Here is a 12938-nt window from a genome sequence, read left to right on the forward strand (position 1 = left end):
AGCAGGGATTCCTAATAGAAGATTTAGTGAGTTTGCAACTTATGAGATTCCCCAAAGCCTTGAACTCAAGCAACATGGACCGATGTCCCCATAGCCAAGATTGTTGTTCTGCACCGACTTCTCCCAGGTCCTAGCTGGCACCAATTTCATGCCAAACACTTCAAAATAAGAGTGAACTGATTGTGCCAGGAATGCAAATACATAGGCCAGCCAAGGAGAAGCGGGTTGCTTAGAATATTTGTGGCTTACAGTAAGTGCATGGCTTTCAAATGCTTTCTAAGCAGACAGTGAAAAATATTTTTAACTTTACATATTTAACATGTTGAAATAGCTTCGTCCTGTCTGTAAGAGGAACCATATGTAATTAAGATTCCATAAATTTCAGAGTATAATGTCTTGTGACCTGTATACCAACTAGTTAAATTAGGCGATTTAAAAAAAGACAGAATTTAAATATTACTTTACTTTAGAACACCCCCCCCCATCCACCACCCACCAACTATGCATTCCTCCCTGCTGCAGCACAAGTGAAAAACACTCCGATTTGAAGCCACCACTTTGCCTCTGGAATAAACAAGATAAGAATGAAAGCATCCATCATTCCACGCAGGAAAGGCTAATTTCAGACGCCTCTCCTGACGGCTTTTACAATGCGGTGTGCTACTTTACTTTTATTGGCAATCATAAATTAAGTGAATGGCGGGAGGCTTGTCTGCCGCCACTGAGTCTTGCGTTTTGAGGCTTTTAATTGGCTCGGCTTGATGGGTCCCCCTGATAAGCACAGACAATGCACGCCCGTGATTGGCAACTCATTTGTTGCCATGCAATTAGAGCGAGAGAAGCCACAGCGAACACACCACTGCCTGCTCCTTAAGGTTCTGCTGTGCCACCACTTTAATCACTGCTGCTTTTTCAATTATGTTCAAATGCAACTTTAAGGCAGAGTTGTGCTCTACACCTGAAGCTGCAGGGATGTTGGATGGGCTGCAGAGGGCTTTGTCATTGGAGAACTACAGGGACAAACTGCACTTGGGTTTCATTAACCCTCTAGGACCTAAGACTCTTTATATATCATAAAAGTAGATTTTTAGTAAAATTATGTCTGATAATAACACTATCATGCTTTTATATCATTTCTTTCAGCATGAGCTTGGCCAGATACATAAAATGTTATAATGGGTCCCTTAGGCGGGTCAAATAGTGCAAAAAGCTTTATAAAAAAAACATACAGACATTTACATTGAAAATCCACAGTCAGCATATGTGACAAGATTTTATGATAGAAAAATGATGGTCCAGGCTTCTGGTTCCAGGGTTCTGGTTCCAGGCTTATGGTACGTGTCTATTTAAAATAAAGCTTCAAGCTAAATGCAACAAAGAAATTGTTTAACACATATCTGGGATTTCATCCTGGTACTCATTTAAGACAAAACAAGGAGACCACACTAATTTGTGAAAAAATGCTTATTGTGACAAACAGTTTAATACTTACATGTCTAGATTATTATAATTTCTCTAATGGAGGAATAGGGTTGAATTGTGTAGTAGGATCATTATTAAACCAAAGATTTGTGGCAAAACTACAGCTTGTAGTGTTTGGGGAGTGTAGGTGGCATTTTACAGATCTGAGTTCAGTTTTAGAATATAAGGGGAGAATCTGAGATGGTTCTGGAAGGTTGAGGGAGCTAAACACAGCTGGTCTAAATATAGCTCCTCAGTTCAGACATAAATACAATCTCAAGGCCTTAAGTGTCCCCCTGTTATCTTTAAAAGAAACTCTCCACAGAATGTGGTTTTGTGTTTGCATATGCATTAATGGTTGGCATCACCCTAAAATATTTGTTGGACCATCTTTCATCTTTTTGCATTTTATGTAATTATGATGTTTCCTTAGACATCACAATACTCCTTCAGATAGTTTTGGGCTCAAGCAGAGAAAACTTCTTTTCAGCTTGACATCCACAATAAAAACAGAAAGAAAAGAAACATGGTAGAGACTAAATATGGTGTGAGTGCCACTCATGGAACAACCTTCCTATCCAAAAGCTTTAAGAAGCCCCCCTTGAGTTTTTAACACAACTGAATGATGGTCTCTCTCTCTGTGTTTCTCTGGTCAGAGTTTTCTTTCCTGTGATAGAAAGTCAGAAAAACCCATGCAAAGAGGAATTATTTGGGCCCAAGGTTACTCTTCTCACTGAATGATTTGTTGGACTTGAACATTTGAGCACGTTCTCTTTCAGTGTTGATAGTTTCCATTGGCAGTGGCGCAAAAAGGGGGCATGCAGCATATGCGACACATAGGGGCACTGCACTAGAGGGGGCGCCAAATCGATGAGATATAATACTTAATTTGTGTCCATCTTACGTTCGCCAACCCCCCCCGCCCCGTCAACAACCTTCGTTCGGGGGGCGCCGATAGTATGTTTGCATACACCTCAGAAAGTAAGTAATTGCACCCCTGTCCATTGGTCTTCGTCTTCCTTTTCTTGTGTTGATGCAGATAGAGTCACGAGTGCCCAAGCAGACCTCTCATCCCTCATGTTCTCATCTCGGAGGGGCTGGCATGCCTGCTGCAGCTGCATATATACCACTGAATTATTGTTCTTGCCAGGTAGAGCAAATTATACTGAACACACGAGAGAAAGCTGTACTCACTTTCTTAATCACCAGATATGTTTCAAAAGAGGACCCCAGAAAGACCATTACTGTATGAGAGCTGATTGCTGTCAAAGGTAATCGCTCATTTCTAGTGTCGAGGTACCTGCAGAGGTATTGCCACATGTGATCACAGCAACACATCTGGTAGGACCTGTCATGAAGTTCACCATATGAGTGAGTCATGGATTTATTTACAATCGAGAAACTACCATAGAATAAAAATATAAGTTTGACTTATCCATTACCATTTACCAGTCTTCAAACGTTCGGTACATCAGAATCCAAGCATCTGAATGCTTTTTTCTTCTAAAATAAGCACTTGAATCCACAAAGGTAGAACATAGACTAGAGGGATGTGTTGTGACGTTCCAAAACAAAGACGCTCAAATGCAGCTGGTGTATCTCAAACTCTGTGGGCATTCCTGGCCATGTTTGAACCAATGAAGGGGTCTCGCCCTCCCACTATAGCAACCGTTAGTTACTATCATTTGAATGACATCTTTTGTTGTAATTCTAAGAACATGTTAAATGTGTCTGTGACATTGAGAGGTATGAGGCAGGACGCTGAGTCACAGGACTTCGATTTCAAACGATTTATTAAAACAAGAAGTGTAACATGAGGCACACAGGCGGGACTTGGGGCTGAAAGACCGACAACACGAAACACGTGCACACTTAAATACACCAACACTAACTACACACAGGTGCAACCAGTGACACTAATGAGACAAGGGACATGAGAAACAGATTACACAGGTGTGCGCACGCACACACATGCACACACACACATGAGCACAAGGGAGAAGTCAGGGCAGCTACCATGACAGTATAGTTATACAGATGTATCTTGCACTGCAGTTCTATATCTGCTGTACATTTTTTGTGATTGTAAAAAAAATATATATATATATATATATATATATATATATATATATATATATATATATATATATATATAAATGAATATATGCAATCCTATTAGATTGAAAGAATATTTACTACAGCTCTCATTCATGCATCTGTGAACAAGCATTGAAGGAGTTATATTCTCTCTCTCTCTCCTTCTCTCACACACACACAAACACACACGCACAGACACACATTATATATATATATATATATATATATATATATATATATATATATATATATATATATATATATATATATATATATATATATATAATCACATCCTGCACCTGCACTCCATCTTGCCATCCTTGTTACAAATGGGACGTTCCTCCATAATTCCATCATTAAAAGTCTAGTCTTGCCAACACACAATTGGATACTGGCAGAAAGTCAATAGTGTGTGTGCATATGTGTGTGTGTGTGTGTGTGTGTGTGTGTGTGTGTGTGTGTGTGTGTTTGTGTGTGTGTGTGTGTGTGTGTGTGTGTGTGTGTGTGTGTGTGCGTGCATGGGTGGGCAGGTTGTTGGGTAAGTGTGTATGTGACGGAGAGAGACAGAGGCTATGCAAGGCAAAGTGTGTTTGTGGAAAAGAGTCATTCATGGCTTCTCTTTATAGCCCTTGCTGTTTCGTCCTAGGACGTCACTATAGGGCATCACTAAGACACACCAATGCAGGCATGAGCTAGCACAGACACTGAGGAATAAAAGATTCCCATTAGAGATAACTTGAGTATTACAGTATTCCCTTTTTCATGCTGCTTCTAACTTAATTTCCTTTGGTGGTTGAAGGTCATAAAGGCAGTGTATTAGAGCAACAATAGCCCAGCTTCTCATGAAAGGAAACAACACGTCCACCACACAGGGAAGGTGCCCACTGGGTGTCTTAGAATACTGATGGACAGCTATACATCAGCATTACGTGATAGACTGAATTTGAATACTGATGGACAGCTATACATCAGCATTACGTGATAGACTGAATTTGAATACTGATGGACAGGTATACATCAGCATATAGACTGAATTTGTGGGCCGCAATGAGGTACCGCAAAAGAAGCAGAAATAATTTTTTCAACCCGAGTCGGTTCAGCTCAAGGATACACACGAAAGCCACAATCTGTGTTTATTACCGATTCTCCCAGCAAATAAAGAAATCCTACGAGAAGTAAGAAAGAAAAAGTGTTCAGCTCTGTGCATGGAATCAAGAGAAAAGCATCTTTAGAACTCTATAAACTCCCTAAATCCCCAAAAGAGCAAGAGTTGAATGAAATACTCAGCTTTCATCCATTGTAATGTTTGTTACATAACCTCTGGAGAAAAGAACACACCGTCCATATCTGTATAGAGACACCCTACAGGGCTGTTCACTGCAAGGGCAGCACCGCGTCTTACTGCGGTAAGGAGGATGTGTGCTCTGGGAAACTGTGACCATTCAGCAACATCCCGTACTGCGTTCAACAATGCACACTCGGTGGAACTCTCCTGAAAACATGTTGCTTGTCTTTGTTGTTTCACAGTCATTCATTATACAGTGGCCTGACAGTTAAAGTTTCTTCCCCGTTGTCCAAACTGGTAGATCGTTACAGAGGCTAGAATTTCAATGTTTTTTTTTAAATAGTGGTCAAATTAGTCAGTCATTATAAATTATACTCTTACTGTTCTAAAATGGGTTTTCATACACTGTGATTCTTGCTAGTAAGTTAAAATTGAGAGAAAACAGGGCAAACAGTGATTTTGAAATGAGTCTAAATCTGGTTCACACCGGGATGCAGACTACTTTCTCTTCAGGTTCATTTTGCCACTGCCACCACTGGCTATGCTATATTTAAGCATTTTACAACGCATGAACAAATCTCATGACCCCAACCTGACCCTGGCACCTTCCTGTGTATGACTAACTGCATGTTAAGGTTAGTTAAGTCTGAGACAATGACTGTACTGTAAAACTCACTTCTTTGATTAGTTCTTTACACTGCCTTACACATGCCTTACACTTTGTTCATCAACTGTACTCATCTTCCAGTTACCACACTTTATAACTTTGATATGGGGCAATCTCACTCTCCTGCTGTGACTGCTTACTCTCACTGAACTGTTTTAACTGTGTTAACTGTGTCTTAACTGTGTTAAGTTTCCATCACTCATCACTTTCAATGGGGCTGAAAATGCTTTGAATGGTGCATAACATAATTAAAACAATAACATGAAGGTGTTTTAGTGCAGTCCTTACTAAAGGATAATGGTTGTGAATAGCTAAAACAGACATGGCATGTATAAAACACTGATATTAAAAAACTCATGACAGCTTTATCTTTTCAAAATTAAAACAAGTGACAAGTTCAGTTTATGAACTAAATTTACACTTACCCACCAGTCTGCACTGCATTCTCTCAGTGGTTATAAACCATTGTGTACCTAAAAGCATGCTAGGTTAAACTCGGAACAATAGATCATTATTCCCAGAGATTTAAACTTAGTCCCCTACAGGTGTTTCATATACATTTAGCTGTGTCATTCTCTGAAGCAAACAACAAAAAAGCTGTGTTGCATCTTTATTTAAACATGTTTCCACCCATGCTTCAGTTTCTAGTCCCACTAACAGGAGGCCCTGCCTTGCACTGGTGTTCCCTGACAGTGAGTCTTCCATCAGATCCCAACTGCAATCGCTCTTTCAGACTGCCACATGTATTCCTATTCCAGAGCACATTTCAAAATTACAGTCTGTTTTGCTTAGCAACTGCATCCGCCTCTCTCTCTCTCTCTCTCTCTCTCTGTCTTGCAGCTGTAGGACAGAGTCTGTCTCATTATGTTTCTGTGTTATTTGAATATGTCAAGGGCCTCTGTGTGATATGCTCTGTACTGTCTAGTTTCTATAATCATATGTGCTATGGAACAAAATTGAATCTCAATCTCAGTAATCTTTTAAGCAAAGGAGAATGTGATGACAATCACAACACTGTCTGTTAAAACCCATAGTAGTCACAGGACGGACACCCTTACTAACTCGTCCCTTTGCTTGGTGCTGTCACTGGGGTAGTTCTGTGAACCTGCGTCAACTCACAACCCCCTCAGGGTTTGTCTTCTTGTACTAGGAAGGCACATCTTCTCTAATGAACAGTACATGAGCTGCACAAGCTAATCACATGTCTTTCTCACTTTACACTCCCCTGGCCAGGAGTGAAAAAGCTCTCTTTTGTTTCAGCTCTCCTATGAACAGCAGACGGTGGAGGAGGGGAGGACTCCTTGCCTCCTAACGACACCGGAGCAACCACGTCTCCGTGTCCAACCTGCTCGGCGCGCCAAGGAGCCCCACTAACAAGGCTAGCAGACTGTGGCTGAGAACAGCAGGAGGTGGAGGTGGGTGACTCCTTCCGATGCATTACAAACATGTTAGGGATGGGAGGATGCACTGTGTTCACCAGGCTTTTGCTTTAAGAAATGCTTGATCACACACTGAAGCAGTTACGGAGTGTGCAAATTTGCATGCTTGACAAAATGGGTGCGTGGTGATCAAACTGTGTTCAACACATTCTCAACCTGATTATTATTGTAAAAGAAGATTAACCAACTTAGGGAAGAAATGCATGAGCAAATAAGGAATATCTGTAAGGAAACAGAATGCAGCAGCAGCTAAAATTTAAGACTCGGGTCTTAATGAGAGCAACTCAAAAACAGGGAGAAGTCAAAACAAGGTAGCTCATGTGATACATGGGAGTGAGACAGTAGAGTAGACAACAGTTCAAGGTCATGCTCAAAAAGTAGAGAGAAAGTTGCCACCACAGTGAAGAGACAACAAAAAACCAGAGAAACAAGGACAGGGCCAGAAACACAATACACACAATCAGGCTGCAGATAACTGCTCGGTATGCTCACAAGCTTGAAGCAGTACTTCACAATGAAAAACAAGATTAACTGAGTATATATGGAGATTGTGCACAGGTGAAAACTATTAGTATTCAGGAAATGGGGAGTGAGGAATTGTGCCGTGGTGCAGATGGGGAAAACACAGGATTCTGGAAGGTGGAGTCCATGAGACTGTCCAACGACTCAATGGAGCCGGTAGGGGAGATGGAATGTGGCTGAGAAGTCAACGGGAGGTAAGACACTGCCACATATGTTTATATCGTGTTCTGATGTCTATGTCTTGAATGACTATGTTTATATCTTGTTTTGATGTCAATGTCTTGAAAATCTATGTTTATATCTTGTTTGTCTCAGATATTAATCAAAACTATCATCCTCGTATACCACATGAATTCATGTCTGTCTTAACCCGCCAAAACATGCTCAAATCTAACTGTTGCTAATTCAGTTTTTTTTCATACATGCTGTGGTTTCGTTCTGGGCACATTAAAACTGCATTCCATAATATTTCTGAGGACTTTAACGTCTCCAGGAAAGGAATCATCTTACAAAGAGTTTTGAGCTATCAGAACATCAATTGTTCAAAGCTTTTGTAATCACCTTGATCAAACATATGAATAATAAGAGCGTGAGAGATAGAGTGATAATCCTAGGCGAAAGTGCTGACTCCTGAATGTGGGGCTACCTACAGAACAAGGCCAACCTTGCGCTTTTAATTTCATTCCTGCATTAATTGAGTCTTTTCATCTGTCGTCTCTCATTGGGAGACATGCTGAAAGATGACTGGAGCTTACCGGTATGCAGCTCTGCACAGGGGCGGATCTCTCCAACACTCTGAAATATCAGGCCTAATAAAGATTCAGTCAAACTGCATTAATCAAGCAGGTAGGGTTATACCCACTGTTCAATAAAAACTGCAGAGAAGTGGCTTTGATGAAGACTATTCCAACAAATCCTAACTAACAAACAAGTAACAGACAGGGAAAAGGAGTTTGCATGGTTCACAAAAAAGATATCACAAAGCACATTTAACATTTGGGTATTTTCTGCCTTAAGAAATCTTGCTAAAAGGAATATTTATCATTGGTTTTCACCTTGTGGGCTCAATCTCTCCATCATCAAGTGGACAACTTGATAGCATGCAAATTTTTTGTTTTTTAATTGTCTGTCGTTACAATTGTCCATTAGGGAATCTTTCTACTTTGGAGGTCTTCTTTGACCAGAGTTCACTTCTCAAAAACATAACACATCTATCTTATTTTGAAGTTCACTCACTTTAGTTAACATACAAATCTAACACCAGCGCTGTGTGTACATGATCAGTTATTTTCTTGCAATTGGTGATCAGGATATCTTTTACAAAGTGACACTCACTCTCCTTTTCCAGCAGAACTGGACCAAGAAGGTGAAAAAAAGATTGACTGGCAAATGGGGAAAAGAAAGAGGTGGGAGAGTTTAAATTCCCCCAGTGAAGACAAGGTGGGCGGCAGCAGACGTGGAGAGAGCTTAGATGATGGACAGGTGGCTGACAGTATAAACAGAGAGAAGGAAGAGTGGGATTATGGCAGAAAACAGTAGTTTAGTTTTCCATATCTTGCATGGCCAGGCACCACTGTCTCATGGTTCTAAACCTTATTATTCTTTCCATCAGCACAGTGTGAATCACACAGCAAAATCACATGCAGCATGAAGCGAGCTCTTAACAGATGTCATAATCAGCTTGTGACCAGACAGAGTCGTTTGTCATCTTTATTGCTCCATAGAAACCATTACATTATCTTTTTTGGGCCCTGCTAATGTTACTGACACTTCTGTTGATCAATGGGATGTGACATGGTGATTTTCTCCATCACTCAATGTATTCAAAAATAATTGCCGTCTCAAAAGAGTCAGCTTGTCCCTGATTGACACTCCAAGCTTGGCAAATTGCAGTTTCTATTCACTGCAGCAGTAAACATTTAATGGAAAACTATATTATATTATCGATGTGTTATTCACCGAGATTGAAAGAAAATGCACACTTGTTTGTGCTATTCTGAAAAAAACAAACTTCACATTAGTATGCTACCTACTGAGATATACAGTGTTCTTAAGACCAAAGAGCTTTTTTATATTGTGACAAAGAGACATTTGGTTGAAAACTACAAGCATGGTTTTCAGTGAATCAGTAAGCAGCCTAACCCATGATAATTGACAGCCCCAATTTCACAATTAAAGACTTATTTGGTGAAGATTATTATTAGCACTTAATTGTAATGAACTGTTGGCATCCCTGCATCCCTCTGTGACATTCACTTGCAGACTGTAGCTGCTGTAGATAAGTGTGTCACACAACAACCTGTATTAAAGCCTCGGGCAGAGTTCTGGTCCTTCTGGTGAACCTAGATCCCTCATTCCTGTGTACAAAGATGAACAAAGGGGCTGTTTACAGGAAATACTTTCATTATTTAGATCAAAGACGGAAAGGATCCAAAAAATAAAAATACAAGCTAAGGATTGCCTAGGCTAGAGATTACACTGACTATGCCTTTTATGTCCATCTTTTTTAAATCTCTCATATCCATATTCCTGTATAATTTGTAATGTGTAGTGTCTTAACATGCTTGCTGATTTCCCTATTCTGTGGAGCAGATGTAAAATAATTCCATATGAGCGCTCAAGAGCTCAGACCAGTTCATTATCTGATCAGAAACAGCCGGGGAAGAGAGGCAGGGTAAAAAGATCAAAGAAGTAAGGTGGGTAACGTAGGATTTATGAGGAATGCCTGAAATGTCAGCATATCTTTCTATGTAAGCCAATCCCTCATGTGTTTGACTCTAAGATATTCTATGAAATGTAATTCCACCCAATGTAATATGTTCAAATTGAATACTATTCCAAGTGACATCTTGGACCTTTAGAGTCTGGTATGAGTATACATTGGGCTACACATTTATGGATACATGTACAGATTTGACACTGCAAAGCTGCACCAAACTTTTGTCTGCACCAAAACATTAATAGGAACCACTGAGATGTTTACTCTCACAGCCAAAAGGAAAGGATTCATTGTTTCTCACATTCAACCTGTGAGGATTACCATTCAATGCAGCCAATATTCCCTGACTGACCTTTATCCCGGTGCGATGGGTCCGTCATCCATCTTTGCTCCACGTCTTCGTGACAAGAGGTTAGCGAGTCTTCTAGCACCATCTGAAGCGAATATTACTTCACTTTGCTAATAGAAATGCTCAATGTAATTATAGCAATGAGCATGTGTGTCCAGAGAAAACCCACACATTCTGGTTTAATAGTGTTAGCTGGTCGACATAAATCAATTGGCTGTCCAGAGTCATGTCTTGTAATTACGACAACCTAATCACTCTCATTAGCTAATCCTGCCTTTGGGCTGTTACAGTACATTGAGGTCCAGCCTGCAGGCTAAGGGGGTGATTATGAGCCAATACTTTATAACACAGCCAATCAGATATCTGACATTTAATCTAGACATAAGATTCTAGTTGATGTATGGACCATTCATGTCTGATGTTAGGTCTTGGAAACCAGATTAGGACCGGTCTACACTCTACGTTCTAACTTACGTATGGCTTACAAGATGGATGTAAATCTTGGACCATGACTTGGACATTTACAATGTGTCTGTAAATCTTTGCAATATAAGTGACTGATAGAAATTGTGTTTACCTAGACGTAAGTTAAGTTACAAAGATATATGTATGCATACGTAAAAGGTAATAATGATTTTTTAGTATTTAACTGCCATTGTTAATAGGTTATTTTACTTTATGAATTTAAAAAATATTTTTGTTTGTTTTGACTAACTGTATTTTTACTCTGACTTTACATTTAACTTTTCTTGTAATTACATGAGAATGTGTGAAAAATGACGTTCTCCTTGAGGTCACTTTGAGACATGAGTCCCATATGTGATCATGTACATTGTTACTCAAAATGAAGCTGTTAAATTTCTTATTTTGTGTTTTGATTTAGTTATTTGCATTGTGAATATCCTTCACCAAGAGCCTTGAATCTGCACCTTTAAGAAGTCACTTCACCCACTGTGCACTGATCCAGGACTGTTCGTGGATTGCCGAGCTTTGTCACATTACCTTCACGTGGGTAGGTTGTGGCAGACCACATGCACCCTACACACTATGTATAGCTCCCCTAACACTAAAATAGGGGCTCTTATGTATACAAGTTATCTGGGCTCTGCAGACATCTGGACATGTCTGTAGTACCAAAGGGGGTGGGATTAAAAATGGCAAGATTTAATGTAAAAGGAAGGCAAGCATTGAGTGGGCAGATGTAATTTTTATCCAAAAAGGTTTAAATCCAAGTTTAGTATCCATTATCTTCCCTGTCTTGCAATTACATACAAAACAGAGCGATGTACATGGTAGGCCAGTGAGAGGTGGGTGAGCTGTGGGGTGCAAGTCAACCAATAGCAAAGAGTTCTGGTATGTTTACTGGTGCACATAGAAATCAGCCAGAGACGTGTATCTTCCCATGTTTAGATTATACAATCAGCCCCAACAGTGCAACAATTCAATTAACTTCTAAGGATCATTATAAGATGCCCATGATGGTTTTTGAAGTGATAAGACGTACAGAATGAGTAGAACAGGAGGACTCTCAGAAGGACAGGACCTTAAAAGGACCTTTTACTTCTGTTCCTGCTTTTCTGCTACCACACAAAGGACACATTAATAATCTGCTAATAACCTCTGTGAACTGAAGTAATTTTGGAGATTAATTTATCCTATATAGGAATATTTAACACTAATTTCGGAGTTTTATTAGCTTTATGAGTGTGAAAGCCAATGTTCAGCACTGCTAACCTGATGTAGAGGGTAACAGAATCCACTTAATTTAGGAATTAATAAAATCTGATGATCGGACATGTGTTAACTGTTCAGCGTGGTAGTGAACCCATATTATATGGGCAACAGACCGGTAAGAGTCACTGGATTTAGTAACAATGCTGCATGGTCATATAATATCCAGATGAGATATTACAGGAGATGTATTATATGAGACCGTTTGACAGGAGCAGGTGTACCTTACGGGGCAAACACGGTTCCCTCATGATGCTTCCATATTCTGTTATGATAACACTTTCATTCACAATGCTGGACAAAAGTTCAAAAGCAGTTTCATGCACACCAGGATGAAGTGAAACGCATTCCTTATCTTTCCTAATCACTGTATCTAAATATTATCCTCTAGATAATACAAGAAAAAGAAAATTATTACTATTTCATCCCCCGGGGCTTTATTTCTTGAAGAGTGACTGGAATTAAGCACTTAAAATTCACACACTATTAAGAATTTCCATTATTTTGTCAACTTCTTGTGTAAGGGGGAAGAGGAAAACGGCTGTCAGGACTGGCCTGCGGAAGAGCAGTATCGAGCAGCGCTGCTGTCTCCCGGAGCTCCACTCCTCCACACCCCACACACGCGGCCCGTCTGTCTGCAGCGCTCGCGTGGACGCGGCAGGCTCTCG

At 40.1% G+C, this 12938-nt stretch overlaps 1 long non-coding RNA gene across 5 annotated transcripts; it reads left to right on the forward strand.

Annotated features, from left to right (window-relative positions):
* Nucleotides 1-6764: 6764 nt before the first annotated feature.
* LOC143519310 (uncharacterized) lies at nt 6765-12920 on the forward strand. 5 transcript variants are annotated; one of them, XR_013132401.1, is made up of 4 exons: nt 6765-10167; nt 10436-10601; nt 11423-11551; nt 12795-12920. It is a non-coding gene; the product is annotated as an uncharacterized LOC143519310 (long non-coding RNA). The 5 variants fall into 5 exon arrangements; XR_013132402.1 differs by having other exon boundaries at nt 6765-8317; nt 8820-10601; XR_013132403.1 differs by having other exon boundaries at nt 6765-8317; nt 8823-10601.
* The last annotated feature ends 18 nt before the right edge of the window (nt 12921-12938 follow it).

Source organism: Brachyhypopomus gauderio, chromosome 7 (assembly GCF_052324685.1).
Source record: "Brachyhypopomus gauderio isolate BG-103 chromosome 7, BGAUD_0.2, whole genome shotgun sequence".
In the NCBI taxonomy this organism is placed as follows: Eukaryota; Metazoa; Chordata; class Actinopteri; order Gymnotiformes; family Hypopomidae; genus Brachyhypopomus; species Brachyhypopomus gauderio.